General features: G+C 37.5%; 1 long non-coding RNA gene across 4 annotated transcripts in view; it reads right to left on the bottom strand.

Moving 5' to 3' along the window:
* LOC114017591 (uncharacterized) overlaps positions 1-8,761 on the bottom strand; it is a 94,966-nt gene that overhangs the window by 74,404 nt on the left and 11,801 nt on the right. For all 4 annotated transcript variants that reach the window (XR_003562739.2, XR_003562738.2, XR_008731182.1 and 1 more), the window contains one exon: positions 6-107. This is a non-coding gene — a long non-coding RNA (uncharacterized LOC114017591). The remainder of the gene's footprint in view (positions 1-5; positions 108-8,761) is intronic.

Genomic DNA, 8,761 nt, shown 5'->3' with positions numbered 1-8,761 from the left:
CATACCTTGATTTTCTGCATGACTTCGTAGTTTCAAGCTGCACAACAGCAAATCTCAATCAGCTGACTATGCCTCCAGTAATATGATACAGAAATAAAATCCATTTCCTGCCGAGTAGACAGAAAAATAACATAACTGATGTCAACACCTCAGAATTATGGAAAACATTCAGACATCATGGTTTCAAGAACTGAGATATCTCTCTATAATATATACATGTGCACATATATTCATACATAAAAAGCAGAAAACTTTACCATTTTTATAGCTAAAACCACACTTCTTAAACTGTAAATGTAACCAAAGGGTTATATCTTAGAACATCCCATACTGATTTAATAGACAATTGAGAAGATTTTTAATATTTTGCTTTATTGTGAATCACAGAGAATCTTACATTATTACTTTAAAAAAATACATTAATAGAATTTCCTTTAGAAATAATTCAGTAAGATTTTAGAAGAATTAACTAAAAAGAAATAAATGTATAAGAAAATAATACAAATTTTATTTCTATATTGAGGCTTTTTTGTTTAGTAGATCTAGTAATTCAGAAGAGAAATAGAAAAGAAACTGAACTGTAAGATTTATGGATTGCAATTTCGGTTTGGTATGTCTAGTTGCTTCCTTGCACTACTTTTATTAACTTGAAGTTCTTAATTTGTATTTCCTAGTCTTATCTGTGACCAATGCTTTCCAGTTCACATCTGTATTGAAAACTATATCACAAACTATTTCACAAACTGCAATGAAGAAAGTAATAGGGCTACATTGTCTCAAATTTGCATTTTTTCTATGTTTTTTAGTAATTGCATTAAAAAGTAATTGTGAGCAGAAGAATAACAAAGTCAACTGGTCTGGAACTCAGAAACTGAATTCACACAACTCAGCACAGTGCACGAATACTTTTTCTGTACTGATAAATCAAAACTCCCTATTTGAACAAAACAAATCAGCTGGCTTTCTGCCAAGAATTTTTTGAAGTGATTTGAAGGGGAAAGAATCTGCTCTCCACCCTAAATCATTCTGTGCCAGGGAAGATATGCAGCTGCTATTGCTAGTCTGTGGATACTGTTGGCTCAGAAAGAAATGAGCAGGAACTGCAGCTTACATGATTGTGTTGTCAGCAGAAATGGTCTTTTGACTATGAAACGGACAGCATCAGTGTTGATTGATGCTTTTTTCAAAACAACTTTCTAGATATTTGCTAAGTAAGGACATGATGTACTAGATGTTGATTATATTCAATTTAAGAATAAGCAAGAGAAGCAACAGACTAAGAAAGGAATCAGGACTTTAAAATTATAAGTCGTCAGACACGTAGCTTTTTCTATAAATAGTATAATTTATGTTACTCTTTCATTAGTAAATCAGGCTTCATGCTGGTGTGTGTATATATATACACACACACACAAATATATAAATAAATAAAAATAAAAATGGTCACATACTATCTCTAGTAAGATTTTATAGTGGAATTCTCAGCCACAGAATCCCTACTATAAGCACCATTAACTTCTTAATGATAATGTCAACATGTAGAAAAGGGGAACATGAGGCAATGAGCCTTTCTTGTTCTTATACCTTTCAAAAAAGAGGAACTTGTGTTCACACTTTTTAATGGCTAAGCCTATCCAGACAGATTTGTTTAGAATGATTATGCTGACTATGCCCCTTGGCCTGTGTCTTCAATGAGAGATGAAGAGCAGGACCAGGAATGAGCTTCTGGTGAGCTCTGAGAGCTGTCAATCTTTCTTTCCCATCATTTGCTATAACACAGGCTTGACATGCTTGCCATCTGCTCACAAACAGCTGAGCAGCACTGAACTGTGGATAGACCATGCTGCAGTGCTTGAAGCACTTCCTAGGCCCAGTCCCTTCTTCCTGCACAAATGACAATTTATGTCAGTTAGGAATTGAAGATTTATAGGATGAATCATATCAGAGTGTGGTTCTAAGACTAGCTCTGGACTCATAGTCAGTTGACAATAGCAGAATCTTATTCTGGTTCTATCAATTCCAGCATGACTTTCAGGTAACATGGAAAATAATCCAATACAATACTTGTTCTATTCTGCACCTTTATGGATATTAAAGCTAATATTATGTAACAGCTTTCTTTCATACATGACAATATGATGCTTTCTGTTTTCAGGAAGTATGCCTAAGTTGCAGAGCATATTTAACTCTTTAGCAACTCTACTTCAGACCAAAACAGCAGGTTCAAAGTATGTGAATAGGGTGATAGCTGGCCATAATTCGGATTTGCATGAGAATGATAAAGCTGTTAGCATGAAGACTATTATAATGGTTTAAACAAGAGGTAAGACAAAGTCCAATGATGTGCTGAACAACTGGATTGCTTTACCAAAGTGTGGAGAAACGGTGTAATATAAATCACAGAAAAAAGAAGTGATAAATGGCAATAATATCTACCAGGCAGTTAAAACAATTTACATGACACAAAAACTCATCTCAAATGACTCAATATATTGGGATATCTCCCAAATGACAGAGAAAATAAGAAATGGGATTCAAAAAATAGCAAGACAAACCTGTCAAAGAACCTAGGTAAAAATTTTCATATTGATGACACACAGTGAGAAACATTTGACTATTTGGAATCCATATTTACTGAGACTTTCAATTTTTTAAAAAATCCAACCCACATAACTCAGCTGGCAGTGTTAGTGCAAACATTCCAGATGTGGAACACAGTCACTGACAATCCTATTTTAATGTGCAAGCCAGAAAAATGAACACTGTATTTTGTATTAGGTTTGAGCTTCTCCAGGAGTAAAAAGAAGAAACACTAATTGCTTTGAAAGCATGCAACAGTTAACAACAATAAATATAAATCACAAGCCTACTAACTGGTGGAATCTGTTGTCACCAGCATTTTAAAAAGCTTGCTAGATTCTTTTCCTATCTTAATACCAACATGTAGCAGTGAAATTTAAGAAGAAAATACCATACAAAACAGTATATGTTATTTATTATAAAAAAAAATACAATTTGAAACTAATTGTTACATTGTTGAAATAGAAGAAAATGGTCATTCTGCACAAAGAACCTTACAGCTTTGTGATGCATGCCCCTTTTCACCCTCAGCCCAAGTTGCTACATGTCTTAAAAGCTCTGTCAGCTTCAGGACAGTTGGTGAAACACTGAGTTCTGTTGTGCAGGCACAGGGTTACAGGGAATACGGCAATGCTTTTAAGCATTACAGCAAAAATACTCTCTGTGGAAGCGCATTACGAGTCCTAACTTGTTGCTTGTAACATGTAACAGCAACTCAGATGGAGTTTGAATAGGAGCAGGTACAAGTTGCAAGGTCCTTGATAAGATAATGGCCATATTGTCTTGTTTTCCAACCTACAAAAACTAAAATTTGTTATCTTGTTAGTATTATATTGAAAATAAAGTAATTGTTTTTCTTTTTGTTCTGTATTGTTCTCTTAAACTTCTGTCTTGTTTTATGCATGTGCATACACACATGCACATGATTTTCCCCCTGTATTCTGCTCCTGTGAGACCCCACCTGGAGTACTGTGTTCAGCTCTGAAGCCCCCAACATAAGAAGGACATGGACCTGTTGGAACAAGTCCAGAGAAGGGTCACAAAGATGATCAGAGGGCTAGAGCCCCTCTCCTATAAAGCCAGGCTGAGAGGGTTGGGGTTGTTCGGCCTGGAGAAGAGAAGGTTCCAGGGAGACCTTACAGTGGCCTCCCAGTAGCTAAAGGGGGCCTACAAGATGGAGAGGGACTCTTTACAAGGGTGTGTAGGGATAGGAGAAGGGGGAATGGCTTTAAACTGAAAGGGGGTAGATTTAGATTAGGTATTAGGAAGGAATTCTTCACTATGAGGGTGGTGAGCCCCTGGAATAGGTTTCCCAGAGAAGCTGTGGATGCCCCATCCCTGGAAGTGCTCAAGGCCAGGCTGGATGGGGCTTTGAGCAACCTGGTCTAGTAGAAGGTGTCCCTGCACATGGCAGGGGGGTTGGAACTAGATGATCTTTAAGGTCCCTTCCAACCCAAACCAATCTATGATTCTATGATCAACTACAATATTTTCTACTGAGTCAAACACCGGCTAGAAATTGAGAAAGCCAACACTAGGTAAATCAATTTAGAACAAATTAAAGAATGTTGCTTCACAACATTTTAGGAAAAGAACAATTAAAACATTTGAAAGATTTGTAATAAAATCCATTAAAGTCAAATAAAGCAAAGGAAACTTTTTTTCCATTTTCAACTAAATTAATTTAGATCATTTTATTCATACCATACAGCACAAGAGGCAAATGAGAGCCCTCAAATAATTACCAGCCCAATTTAAGCTCATAAAAATTCTTTATACCTATGACAATACTTAAGCCAAGTTCAGCCTAGCCCTGTACTAGTGTTGTTTACAACCTCTGTTAACCTAAAAACTGAAACATGCTTGAGTGTGGCAGAGTCTGGGGACAAAAGCTGCCCCTTATCTGGAGAAACCAAGAATCAAAGACAAGGAGGCCGCATATTCTCTGCCTTTAGTGAGGAAATTTTAAAAATTCAAAAAGCTGAAATTATTCTTTAGAGAAGTCTCCTCACTCAACCAGAGCCTTGACAGAAATGGCTTAATGAAATTTAAATATATTAGCAAAAGATAGAATTGAACCATCATAACTGTTACAAAACCCAAGTGTTTTATCTATCATCTGTTACATGAAGAGGGAGTACTAACACTGTTACAAATGTGCAGAAGCCAAAAGAGCCAAAATAAAACAGATGAAGTTTATTTATAGCAAATATTATGACTTTCATAGATGTATGAAAACCACAAACAAATTCCAAATTACTCTAAACAATATGTTATAAAAACGGTTTACGGCACAAAAAATTAACAAATGGTTTAGCAAACACATATAAATGCATATAGTAAAAGCTACTGCAGGTAATAGCCCACTCATCTAGTGTTATGGAAAGAAAATACAGTGCTTCTACTGAATTCAGTGGGAGCAGGGTTAAAACCTCCAGGGTGACTGTGTTGCTGTGTTTGTCAGCTGTATACACAAGGTTTATGAGGAAACCCTAAAGCTGTCCCTAGAGCTGCCCAGTGGGGCAGACTGCTGTACAGTGTCCTGCAGCAGCCAGGGTGCTGAGAACTATTGTGTTAGGTAGTTGCACAGCATGGTCACTGTGCCCAGCACAGGTCACAGAGCACTGAGCAGCTGACTGGAAAAGATAACATTTTTTTAGAACCCTTAGCGCATTAGTGTTGATGGCTGATTCTATCAATTTCTTTGAGCACATTTCTTTACCACTCATCGTTGGCAGGAGACAATAACTGAGAAATTCTGCCAACACTGTTATCACTACTTCCCTCTGTGGTCTTCATGATCTACAATTAGACCACTTCTGAGTAGGTGGATTTCAGTTTGGGTTCAGAGGTTTGACCATCTGACTAATTAAACAGACCTATTCAATTCAGTATATTGGGAGCCAGCCACAGGAATCCCTCTTATTTTGCTTAATATAAGAATGCAGAAACCAGTGAAAGCCACTAAAACCAGTGAAAGCCGCTGCTATTAAAGCATGCTAGTAAAAGTGACTGTATAAAATCATGCCATGACTTACATATCAAAGCCTTTTTGCTACCATTCCAATGCAGAGCCTGTCATTTAAAGGTGTGAGCTTTAATGTTTTTCCCTTAAAATAGCAGTAACACTTCACAACCTCCACTGTGAAACAATTGCTGTCAGTCTAATGCAATCATATCAGTGTAGCTTTTTCCTCCTATGGTTTTACATCAGCCCTTACTATTGAATCATGGTTTGTAGTTTATCTTAATCTCTCAGGACTTTATCCTTACCAAAGCACAAGCCAAGTTTTGCATTAAAACAAACCCTTGCCAAAAGTATTAACTCACTGATCAAAATGCCGCTGTTTCAAATCAGACCTACTCATTCTAATCACATGTGCACTAAATGCTATTTTGTCTAAGTGTCTCTCAGCAAATCAAATGTTTCATTGCACAAGTCTTCAAGAGGTGTGGGCTGGACCTTGAATAAACATTCCATCTAACTGTCCAGTCTTATCCTTGAAGTGGGCAGCTCCACATTTCTTGGAACTAAATAAAAATAAATAAATAATAATTAAAAAAAAAAAGTTACTAAACCAGATTGCCAACATTCACTCAAGAACTCAGAGTACTGTGAACACTACAACCCTGAACTGGATTTGAGACCTAGCAGGAAAACAGGATAGAAAACAGGAGATCAAGAAACCAGAAAGTTCTTTCTTATAATTATTACCTAGGATGCAAGCTGCTGTTATCTATATCCACTGGAACAACTTCATGGATGACATATGCATGCTTATGAGTGCGATATTTAAACTCCAGGGTTATGAAACCAGTGCAAATTCAAACACAAAGCCAACTGAAGGTGGGAAGGGTGGTTCACCAATGGCCATTATTGACAGGAATTATACTAAGTAGTCCTTATGCTGCTCTAATGATCTCAAGAATGAAAAAAGAAGTTTGCTGTCTTCTTAAGGAACTGCGTATAAGATTAATCTCAGAAGCCTCTTTACTGACAGCCAGGACTTGCAACTCCGAAAGAAAATCAATGCTATGGGAAGTGCCATGTTGTTCTTAAATATCACACAGTGAATGGTATCGGACAGGATTTGCCCCTACAGGAGAGTTAAACGGTACAGATCACTGGGCAAACTATGTTTCTATCGTGTCTCGGCAGCAGGACAGGCAGTGAATTGCCATTTCGTAAAACCTAACAGACAATTAAATTTTGTAAATGGCAGCTCAGAACAATACAGAGACCCTTATTTTTGGGTGTGAAATACACACATATGGTTTCGTATCCCAGAGTATTTTTAAGCAAAACCCCTAACGCTGAAGTTAGTCATAACTATGGCTACACACACTGGGAAGGGTGGGAACTGGAGTTTAAAGTAGCGACAACAACCAAGGAGGTACAGTATCCATGTGTGTACAACCATAATCATCATCACATTAATCATGGTTAGGTACAGTTTTAGCCAGCTGCTGCTTTTGTTTAAATGTTGAGATTGATTAATATGGGGAATGTACCATCTGAAGGCAATGATAGAGGACAACGTTGACCCAGGTCTCTGCCTAACAGGTTTAAACTACTGCAACATTTTTTCCTCTAGTTAGGCATGCTCTTAGGGAATAAAAGTGATAATATAGGTACATATGAGTAACGAGCCTCTGAAATGCTGCAGACAAAACATATTTACCAAACAATACTCACTTGTATTCTAATGAAGTAATAGCAATTAAAATGTAGAAGCTTTCAAATATGTTCTACTCTTTGATTTTACTTACAAAATAGGTGAGATGGGTAGGTATGTAGGTATGTTTTAATTCATATTACAATGCCTATAGGTCTTAATCAAGATAATGAGTCCCTTCACCCACGTCAGGGTACACAATCTAAGAACTAAAAACTGGAAGACTGCCAGGTACATGGCCACTTCACAGGGTGCCCTGATGTTAACATGCACTGTCTGGACAGCTTAAGCAACTCAAACTGGATCCTGCACACTGAGCAGAGACATAATACTGCTGATCAACACTGAATGCTAAGCACAGAGCACAACTATACTTCTCAGGAGCATAACTGGGCTATCCAATGCAGGAACAGGAGGCTGCTCCAAGGTATAGATGCCAAAAACTACATTAACTTATCAATTAAATCCCTCAGCAGGGAGATCTTGGGGTTGGTCTCGTGCTTCCAGAACCACTTCTTTATCTACAGCCAACAGTGAAAGAGCCAAAATAGTTTAGGCTACCTGCTGAACAGCCCAGGTCAACAAAATGTCCTAACCAGGATAATTTTAAAGTATGAACTTGCAAGTCTGACACACTGGAAACCAGATGAAAGTAGGCCCTGAAACCAATGGATTTTAGGTCTCTAGACTTCTTGCAGATGTACAGAGTGACTCTGCATGACAGGAAATAACTTGGAGTTGCACCAGTTCCTACTCCTAAGTGAGTTTAAGCAAGACTTAGTCACAACTTGTTTAGTCTGGGACAAAGCTGGGCAAACGACAGACAGAAATCCAGCAAACTGACTGAAAAATTTTGAACTCAAATGACAGGTGAATTTAGACATTTTGAAGAGTCAGAGGCTGAACGAGGCTTGCTTGGAGCAGTTTTAGAATCAAAAGCTCCAAGCACGCCAGAGTTCTGTTTTCAGTGCCAAAGTCCTAATTGGTTTAAGCCCTATAAACAACACAGAGTGGAAAAATATTAACATGTTAGTGCTGGTGGATCAAAGAACAGAGTGATTTCCCAAGGCCACTTTGGCAAAAGAGACAAGAACTGAACACACAGTTCTCAAGTCCTAACCCAGCATTTCCACCAGAAAATTCTTTTAAAAAGATTTATTTCCCAAATAATCTTATCAATAACGCATAGTTCACCCCCCTAAGAGTAGGTTAAATTATCATCAAAGAATAACTACCCTGAAAAGACTCTCTGTTTTCTCTTTTGTTGTGCTAAACAACCTAAACAAACTCAGTCTTTCCTTGTAGATCACATTTTCTAGATGTCTGATAAAATCTGTTGGTTTGCTCTGGACTCTTTCCAATTAGTACACATCTTCTGAAGTGCACCAATTAAGATTAGTTTTGGGCACAGCACCAGGCACATTAATGAGAATGATGATTATTAAAAACCCTCTCAAAACATTTCAGATTGTGCACTTATGAAGTACACAATATAAGCAGAAAGA

The sequence above is a fragment of the Falco cherrug genome, chromosome 3 (genome assembly GCF_023634085.1).
Source record: "Falco cherrug isolate bFalChe1 chromosome 3, bFalChe1.pri, whole genome shotgun sequence".
Lineage (NCBI taxonomy): Eukaryota > Metazoa > Chordata > Aves > Falconiformes > Falconidae > Falco > Falco cherrug.
The sequence above is the reverse complement of the archived record's forward strand: the minus strand, read 5'-3'. Positions and strand labels throughout refer to the sequence as shown.